The sequence below is a fragment of the Eurypyga helias genome, unplaced genomic scaffold (assembly GCF_000690775.1).
Source record: "Eurypyga helias isolate BGI_N326 unplaced genomic scaffold, ASM69077v1 scaffold1722, whole genome shotgun sequence".
Lineage (NCBI taxonomy): Eukaryota > Metazoa > Chordata > Aves > Eurypygiformes > Eurypygidae > Eurypyga > Eurypyga helias.
The window spans coordinates 199,875-209,787 of NW_010233871.1; the positions used below are offsets into that span (position 1 = coordinate 199,875).

The window sequence follows — 9,913 nt, forward strand, 5'->3', positions numbered from 1 at the left end:
GCAAGCAGGAGCACACAGCAAAAGATGGCACTTACATAGATCCCAGAAAAACGTTTTATTTAGATTAAACAAGGCAGTTATTGTGTTTTAATATAGGAATCGATTATTCTAAGTATGTGTATTGAGTTTAACAGCTTAGATTTGTATTTCAAATCTAAGTATTTCATCACTGTTAATCTTTGATAAATACGTTTTTAATAATCTCTAGGTATGTATTGAACATAAAACTGCCTTGTAAAATTGAGAGGAAGATTGCTAAAGATACTTATTGTACACTACTTCAACACAAATCCATTATTAAAAACCTTTCACTGAGGTTTACTTTTAACCACAACGTAGCAGACGTGCATGCTACATAGTTAATCTATAATAAACATATTTGTAATAAGCTATTGATATTTAACCTACAGTAACCATCTTAGTAAATATGATCCTTGGAAATGGCTATTGGACAAGGTACTCTTTTTAGCTCTGTCAAACACTTGGAGGATATGGGGGGAGAAGGAGGAAAGCTGTGGCCTGGTAGAAAGCAGTGTATTTGTCAGTCCTCCACAGCCCTCACCTACCCTGGCCACTGAGCTCATTGCTGTTTCAGTCCCCAAATCTCCAGCCTCACATTCTTACATGGCTCTGCCATTTGATGTCAGTCCTGAGTCAAATTAACATGTGGCCCCAGCCCGTATGACTCCGACAGACTGCGATACAAAGGCTGCTAATTCAGAGCCTGGTGCCCCCAGATGACACTCTGTCTGCCCAATAGTTTTGCAAAGTGGATAAACATCCTTGAGGGATCAGGAGCAGACCAGAGCCCATGCCCCTGGGGTGGAAAACACACGTTTTGTGAGTATATGGATCAACGGAGAAGCTCAAATGAGGAGATTCTGACTTTGAACTCAGTGGAGGCCACCAAATGCCTTTGACACATGAATTAGACAGGAATCTGACTCCAAGCCATGAGAGGCAAGAGATTTGGCCTGCCATGCTGCTTAGACCCCCTGGGATACTCTCAAAGGTATATTTGTGGTTCTCTGAATCACTTAATGACTGAAGTTAGTTGCAACAAGCCATTTCTAGCAGATATGCACAAAATTTTACTCCCAGCACTAATCAAATGGGAGAAGAGCAGCGTAATTCCTCCCATGTCCTTTCCTTTGGGTCCTGCCCCATTTGTTATATGGCCACTCATACAGGCCCTCTAATCCTTCCTGTAGGTTATCATCTGATTCCCATATATCAGAGAGAGCTGAAGAACTTAACATGCAACTTTTAATTGAGCTGTATCATCTGCCACAAACATGAAATTAATGGTCCTACATCATAATCATAAATTCATACATAACCCCATGCACCAGCAAATAACTCTTCGGAGTGATACTACAATTGTAAGCTGATTTGCAAGAAGCGCACGCTACCCAGGAATCCTAATTAACCAAATTAACACCATCACTTCAAATCATGTCCCAGCAGTAGGACATTTCGATTGGCCTCAGGCTGGAGCAAAGCAGCCAAATGAAAACCTGACAGCATCTCCGTGGGTCCAGCAGGCCAACTCTTTGCTGAGGGAAATATCTGGTGCCCATCCATGTGCACAAGGAAGGGAGTATAAAATCTTGTGTTTGTAGGTACCAACCCAAGTCAGACCATGCCATGGTGACACTGTGCAGCAGAGAAGCAGTTCTCCATTTCTCATGCATTTCCCAAAGTTAACCAGCAGCATCAGGAACCCCTTCCTGCCATGTTGGTTTGCTCTGGGGGGTTGTGACACTGCCAAACACCTCTGAAAGGTGCCAAGTGTTGCTTTGGGTGAGCCAAGCAATGGGTCTGAGGTCATGAAGCAGAGCTGGTAAGAGAAACAAGTGTGGAGCAACCCAAACCCATCTCCCTGAACCCACTTGTTCACATGGTTTCCACTTGTGACTTGTCTGAGCTGTTTAGTGCTCAAGATCCCTTTTTTTTTCCCCCTTTCAGGGTAGTCAGGTTTTTCTATTTCTGCCATGGGAAAAAACAAGTTGCTAATCTGGGAGCATGTGGGATTCAAGCCCACGAGAGTTTCAGCACTCCCTGCATGAAGGATGAGAGACGTAACCTGTGTGCCAGAGGGACCAGCTCTCATCCCTCTGCATACTCAGCCTGGAGAGTAGGGTGGCACGGTCCCACCGGGGCATCCAATGGCCCTGGCTCCCTGGGCACAGGGCCCGGAGTGCTCGTCCCTCCTCTGAAGTGATGCTCTAAAAGCTGGAGTGTGAGTGTTTGAAGCAAGAGGAAAAAAAAGGAGAGAAGTTCCTACCAGAAGTGGGGTTCGAACCCACGCGGGCATATGCCCATTGGATCTTAAGTCCAACGCCTTCACCACTCGGCCATCCTGGTGGGCCGAATGTCTTCCCCTGGCCCACCAGTTACCCCCACGGAGGGCACACGCCTCGCCAAGTCCTCAAGGTCCCAACCTGAGACACTTCCCAAGCCTAGCAACACATTCCCTATCTCACTTTTATGTCCCCATCAAACTGGTGGCACATCTCTCTGGGAGTCCCCAAGTCTCACGGGCCATGAGGACGGCACAACCCCTGTGTGCCAGACGAGATCCTCGTGCAAGGACTGTAGTCACCGACGATAATGCCGATGGGAGCCCTGGTGCGGGAGGGGCATCTTGGAGGGTCTCAGCCTGACGCCAATGGGTGCCTGGGGAAGGGAGCTGCTCCGACAGCCCGACAGCACTCAGCCAGGCATGCCACACTGTCCTTGCACTTGACCTGCTCCAGCCCTCATTTGGGACTATACCTAGGGCATTTAGCTGGGAGAGGCAGCTCCTTTTACTTTGGGGTGAGATACAGGGTTTTTTTCTGCCATTTGGGAAAGAGAAAAAAAAAAAAAAACCAAAACAAAAAAACCCACAAAACCTTCTGTTGAATCCCATGGGATTCAAACCCACAGCCCCCACATACCTATGTGCAGGAAGTCTTTAGCCCTTAAGCCACAGGAACCTGATGATTTCTCTGTATGATTTCAGCCACTCTCACTCTTCCCAGGCCAGCACCATCACACAGGGGTGTTCTCATGCAGAGGAACCAGGCCAGGCCTTTTCACCAGAGGATCTTGTCTGCTGGATAGATGATGCTGATGGAGACAGGCTTGGCCAGGCAGTCCTGGCCCTGTCCTGCATGAAGATGAGAGCAATTCCCTCCTGGCTTCCCCATGGACAGCTCACAGCTGTGCCCTGGGGTAGCTGAGCTGTTTGGAGGGCTTGTGGTTGGCTGCTGCAGAGGTGAGAGGCACTGGACAGAAAAAGGAGTGTTTCCGGGTCTCAAAGGAGGGTGGCACAGAGTTCCTCAGTCAGGAGGGTTCACCCTGGACTCCAGAGATAATTCAGGAGTGCTAGGAAGCAAGGCAGAAGGACCCCAGGTATCCCACCGGGGGATGCTACAGGTCCTCAGCTCAGCAGAGGAGTGGGTCAAGCTATTCACTTGCAAAAATCCTGCCAGGAGGAAAACTCACCACCTTAGGTGCCAGAATTGGAAAGAAATTTTCCCTGTTTCCTTTTACCCTTCATCTTATAGTCGTAGCTATCTACTATGCCAGCCTGTGTGTGCAGAACTGCAGCTCAGCATCCCTGGATGCCTCCAGCTGCAGCACCCGCATTAATATCAAATGAAGCCATGCTCACCAGGGGTGTTGTGCTCGCCAGCTCCCGAGGAATCTGCTCCTAATGAGCAACTTCAAAGCATTAATGAGCTTGCAAAGCTCTCCTCTTCGTTTACAGAGCTGGACCTCGCATGCTTGGCATTAAGACAGGGGTCACCCGTCAGGCGAAGAGAACGCGTGTGCATGTCGGCGAATATAATATATTTGTCATCCTCTAAGAAGCAAAGATTAATCATGCCCTCTCCAAAAGGAAGCTTTTACGCCACATCTGCTCTTTGCAGCATGGAGAGAAGAGACCTGCCCGCAAGGGCATCCATGGCCCACACTGCTCAGATCCCCATAGAGCCCAGTGAACCCAGTTTTGAAGTTAACATCCCACCTTAACCCTTTGGGTCCAGGCTGGGAAATGCTACTTGAATTGGCAGCCTGAAGGATGAATAAAGTGGTGGAATTGTGCTCCAGTCCAGGTTTAAGGCATGTGTGGAGAGGGAGTGGTATGGATGTGTGAGAGAGCAGGTTTGACTGGTGCTTCCTGCTCTGTGGCATCCTCCCAGCACAGGCAAGGAAAGGAGATGCTGGCCCAGAACAGCAAGTGCTGCAAAATGCATCTGCTGATCTCTCCAGGGACCACTCTCTCCCAGCCACAACCCCCTCCAAGCCTCCCTGATCTCCCCATAAATCTCTGTGGTGAAACAGCCTCCAGTGCCTGGCTATCGGCCCAGTTGCACCCGTTTTAGGAGCTGGGCTGCTCCGTGTTGCTGAGCTAGAAGGATGCCATGCAAACAAACTGTGCTGAGGGACCAGCAGCCAGCCTGAGCATGAGCCCTCCCTCCCAAAGCCTCTTCAGCCTTCCAGAGCCCTCTTGCCATTAATGCCCTGGTAGGCATTTGTGCTGCTGCAGGGAGGCTCTGATGAGGCAGGGGGCAATGAGATACTGGCTTGTTATTGTACTACAGTCACCAAATCTTCTGGACAATCTCCATGTGCAGTCTACAGTGTTACTCGTGTGGGAGCAGCTCAGCTTCTTTTCAAACTTACCATGACACATATCCAAGGGGGTCACTGGTACAGCTTGGCTGCATTTAATAATGTAGCCCCAAGGAGACACTTCCCATGGTCTCCCATGGCTGTGCATCATCCATGAGGCTGGTTGGCTTCATCTGCAAACCTGCACAGAGCACGGGCTGGCACTTCACTGGGTCTGGAGCCAGCCTCGCCTCCCCAGGGGTGGGTTGTAACATCAGCTGAAGTACCTGTCGTGTCTTGGATGTCTCCTATGCAATCCCAAGCCAGGCTGGCTGTACCTCATTTGCAGAATCCCCATGAAATGACAGGTTGAAGGTGACATGGCTACAGGCTTTCAAAACACATGTTCTGTAAGAGAAAGATAATAATGTCCTGAAGTCAGAAAGGTGTCGTCCTTTGCTTCAGAAACACGGTGGCAATGTTAACTGGAAAGCAGTTTCTCCTCTCACCTTTTCTCCTTCCAAAAGAGATCTTCTGGCACTTGGTGTCTATTCAGTAGGTCTGTGTTTAATTTAAACAGCCACTGGAGGCAACAGCCATCCCACATGTTAATACTGCAGCTGGAGAGTGGCTGGTTAGTAATTAAGAAAAGGAAAAATCCCAAACCATGAAGTTATGAGCAAGGCAGAGCAAAAATGGCCCTTGAAGAGATTTCAGGCCGAAATTCTCTGCTTTACTAATGCAGAGGCAAAACTAATCTTTGCATCACCACTTTAGAAACTTGCTGGAAAGGAGGTAGAGTAGGACCAGTGTTCTCCTCTGTGCTCCCTTACGTCCCTTCCCTGCTATGAGACCAGTGCATCATGTGGGTTACAACCATCAGGAGTGCTGTGATCTGAGTGTTTGGTACAGAGCAGTCCTGCCAGCGTCATCTTAGATTAAGTGAGAGATGACAGCTTGGCTCCACCTTGAGCAGCAGGCTTGGGAGGGGAAGCTTCATGCTGCTTACGACAACAGGGCTCCTGTGTTGTGTTCATGTAGCAGTTAATGAGGAAGCTCTTTGGACTTTGTCAGGTTTTAAATACACTATTGATGTCGCACATGTAACTGTAAACCACTACATCTTGAGAGTAGCTGGAGTCCATTGTCAAAAAGAAAAGTCGAACAGGGCAGCATAACTATTTAACTGGTCCTCAGTAGGTTTATGAATAAACAGGCAAACAAGCACAGAAGATCACTTTCTTCCCTATCTTTCCTCCCTCTTGAGAGACAGTTCAGGAAATCAACCCAGTCTCACTTTGTATTCAGAGGGTTTTCTTTACAGAATGGATAGAAAATACATGTTGAATTCCTATGGGTGGAAGTTTATACTCCGCAGAATTTGACATGAAGCCCTGCTGCTTGTTGGCTCAAATCAGCTCCTGTGGAACTACAAACCTTATGGTGCTCTATAGCCCAGGAGGAAAAGTTTTCCATGAAGCTTGCAAACACTGGTATTTGGCCAGAAAACCAAAGACCACTTACTGTGGGCACACAGACTGGATTAAAAACCAGTGGAGTTGTGCAATTACAGGAGGTTATTTATTCCAGAGGGAAAATAAGTTTTCTTTGTTAAGTTCTTCCAAAAGAGCCAACAAAACCCCCATCAAACCAAAAGCAATGCAGCTACCAGCGCTAAAGTAGTAAGTCATACAAAATAATGCGTTTGTCTACTTTCTCCTGCTCAGGAATGATCTCCCAGCTGTTTACAATTTTCCACAAGCTCTTGCTAGTCTAAATTATTCTCTCAGTTATTTTCCACAAATATATCTTGGACAACAGATGGTTTCTCAAAAAAAAAATAATCTTAAGGGCTCAAAGTACCTAGGCTTCACAGCATTGTTTCTACTTTGGTTCTGAGTGGGCTCATAATGGGATGTCTGGAGTGAATGGTGATGGCTCAGCATTTCAAAGTCATCACCTACCCTCATTCAATTATTCCCCTAGATGGTCTGGACAGGATGCACATGTAGCTCATCATACCTTTGATCAGTCTGGTCTAGATTTTGTGAAAGGTGCCATTGTGGATCCATCTCTCCCTGTCGCCGCTGTTCCATGCCTCTTCCAAACACCACCACTTACAGCACAGGGAAAATGAGTCACAGCTGTGCAGGAGAGAAAGCTAAAGAACACATTGAGGATCACAGCACTGTGATACCGATGCCTCAGATGCCGAGTGCCCAAATCATGGACTTATAAAGAGACCTGATGTAAATGAGACATTCAGTGCATGGTCATCTATTCTTGCCTAATGCAGTCAGCCAGAGCTTTTCTACAGTTATTGCAGAGAGAAACCTGGCTAATCCTGACTTGAGGCACATGATCTCTGAAGACCGCTTCCAGCCCTGCTCTCCATACCTAAATTTCAGCATATATTGGTCACCAGACATGTGTAAACCAGGCTCTAGTAAGGACATTCCAAAATAACACTAGGAAAGCGCAAGCGTTGCATATTTTTGGCTGACTTTTCACATGACAGAGAAGGTAGCTGTGGTAAACAAAGGCTCAAAACAGAACTCTATCCCTTACGGGTTCGTAACTTAGGAAACACTGCAGCATGCTACTCTCAGAATCAGCCCAGAGGGGAAATGAGGCAATTGAGTTATCACATGGACAACTACCAACAGAAGAGGCTTGCATGCGTCAAAGAAGTCTCCTGAAATTATTTACTTGGACAAAAATGTTGGGATGAATGGGAAAAAACCTGCACTCCACCTGCAGCATCAGCAGTGCCCACTACTGCTCGTTATCTCAACAGGGAAGTGTGCAGGTGATATATCACATCCCAGATGTCAAGGTGCATCTGCATGAATTCCTAAAATGACATGTGTTCTTTAGCCCAGAGCTTGGCTCCAGGCTAAGAGCTAAATTTGATGTTCTCTGCGGCTAAAACTTCTTCAAAAACCATTCTGGGTTAATTAGGGAAGGGAAATTTTGGCTGCAGTCTGTAAAAGAAGATTGGCTTGGGAAATGGTATGAAAGTCACGTTTTTTTCTAGAGCAAAGAGAAAGAACAGGCTCATTTCTAAAAGCCCTTCACCTAAGAACTTCAGAAAAGCACAGAACTTCACTGAAATATAATAAAAGGCACTGCCTAAAAGCAGAACATCTCCTTTGGCTCAACATATCCTCTCCCAGAGGCACCACATCATTCCAGCTGCTCACAAAACAGCTTCTGTCTCCTTTTAATAGTTTTATTTTTAGGTTTCTCATATTTAATTCTCTCTTTTTCCTTATGTAAGGTGCTTGGAAGGGCTGCAGTGTCAAACAATAATTACATCAGAGAAAATTTAGAATCCACAGTGTTAAAACGAGTCTTTGCTCTTGACAAGTGAATGAATGTAGGAAGTGAAGGGATATGGTTTTATCAAGGAGAGCACCCAGCTGACAGTGTAACAGCTGAGGTGGGCTGAGGGCACCCGCCTTCAGATGTCAGCGATCTCAGCTTGGAGCGCATCCATACATGCATGGAATTGGCATGGTCTGAGACACAGATGCACGTTCGCACAGTGCTATCAGCACATACGTGCCTCTACCTCTGAGAAAGCTTGAGGTAGGATTACAGGGCAGTTTTGCCATCCTCTTAACACCCCCGGATTAGCTCAAGTGCATGTGTCCGTGCCTGTAGCTTCATCTCAGCCAAGGATTGAGCATTTCCTGGTGCCAGGAGGCACCACTGTGCCCACTGTTGATCTGTTTACAACAGAAGCAGGAAAAGGCCTGTCTGTGTTTCTGACGATATGGGTACCTACCCCAAGCAGGCTTCCAATACCTTTATAAATTACCTCCCACCATCTGTGCTGCAATAACTGGCCACATCTGCTGTGTTAAATTAAATTGTGTTAAAGTAGCAAGTCAGATCAACACAACACTGAATCTTGGACTATGCCGTGGTGTGGCCACTGCCAGGATGTTACAGGAAGCCACTGGTGACTGTCTCCAAGTGCTTGGGCTGCATTTTCCAACAAATAATGAGAAAAAGGTGAGTTTGATCCTCCACTCATGGAGTCTGAGCAGAAATCAGTGATGACTGAGGCTGCTGTGGGAGACTAAAAACTTAAGGAAAGACCACAAAAACCTTTTTTTCTCTAAAAGAGAGCACCAGCTACCTTACAGTGGTCTCCAAGTAGATGTACAGAAATACTGACAGGTATCAGTGGGACTGTCATGCAATGTCTAAAATCAGGTTGTGCGAAGCGTAGGTGTATAGAGTGAGCTCACAGATAATACATACAAGAAGTTTTCTAGGGATAACAAGATTATAGAATATATATATTTTTCCCCATATGGGTTTCCAGCTGGACTTCTTTGCTCTCTTGGAAGAGATCAACTTGCTAAAAACATCAATAACGTCAAAATTCAGGATCCTCCTATTTAGTTGTGACCTTTGAAGGGAACTGCTGAAGGCTGCAAGCTCACCTGCTTCTGCATGTTTACCGATGCCTGTCAGGAGGGCACCTGGACCATCTGCATTTGTGTTTTCATGTGTCACCTTTTACCTCGTGTTCATACCACCAAGGTGAAGAATGAGAGTCCCACAGAAGATAAGGATGGGGAGGAGGGCAAACCTGTGATTTCTCCACTAGTCATTCCACAGCTTCAGCTCCAGTGTTGGTCCTCTGCCTGGCATTTGGGACTCTTCACTTTGCTTTTACTGCTCCACTTCATTCTCATCAGCTTGACTCCTGGCCTTCACGTCCTTCACTCCTGCTGAGCAGAGGCCTTTGAGGGTCCAGGTCATCTCAAGGTGGAGCTGGCTGCCAGAAAAGCTTACAACACAGGCAAGCTATCATAAGCCATAGGGCTGGTGGCTCCCTGGGAAACCGGAAAAGACAATTCCAAAGTTAGAAGGATAGATTAACAACAACAAATTTCTGCAATTTCTCTGCAGCTAATTTCTTTTTTCCACTCAGTTTTCAGAAGAGCCACAGTGAAATAAATACTAAGCTGCTCTGAAGTCCTGTGAACATCAAGCACTTCTCTCCCATGGCTTCCTTCAAAACTCCTGATCATAAACAACAGACAAACTCTAGCATATTTCGTTCATTCATCTACATTCTTTTGTTTGTTTTGTGTGTGTGTGTGTTTGGTTTTTTTTAAAAGTAAGATATAGTCTTTCTTCTGGGACTTACAGCCTGATTTCATAATAATTAGGAAAAGTAAACCATGTGGAGATTTTTTTATGATCTGCTTTAAATTTAGAGTTTTGGAAAGTAGACAATGAAATTATTATTATTTTGCTGCACAGCTGTGCTAAAGCACAGGGGAAA

At 46.3% G+C, this 9,913-nt stretch overlaps 1 non-coding gene across 1 annotated transcript; it reads right to left on the bottom strand.

The window, feature by feature from the left end:
- Positions 1-2,284: 2,284 nt before the first annotated feature.
- Positions 2,285-2,367, bottom strand: TRNAL-UAA. The gene has a single exon. It is a non-coding gene; the product is annotated as a tRNA-Leu (tRNA).
- Positions 2,368-9,913: the final 7,546 nt, after the last annotated feature.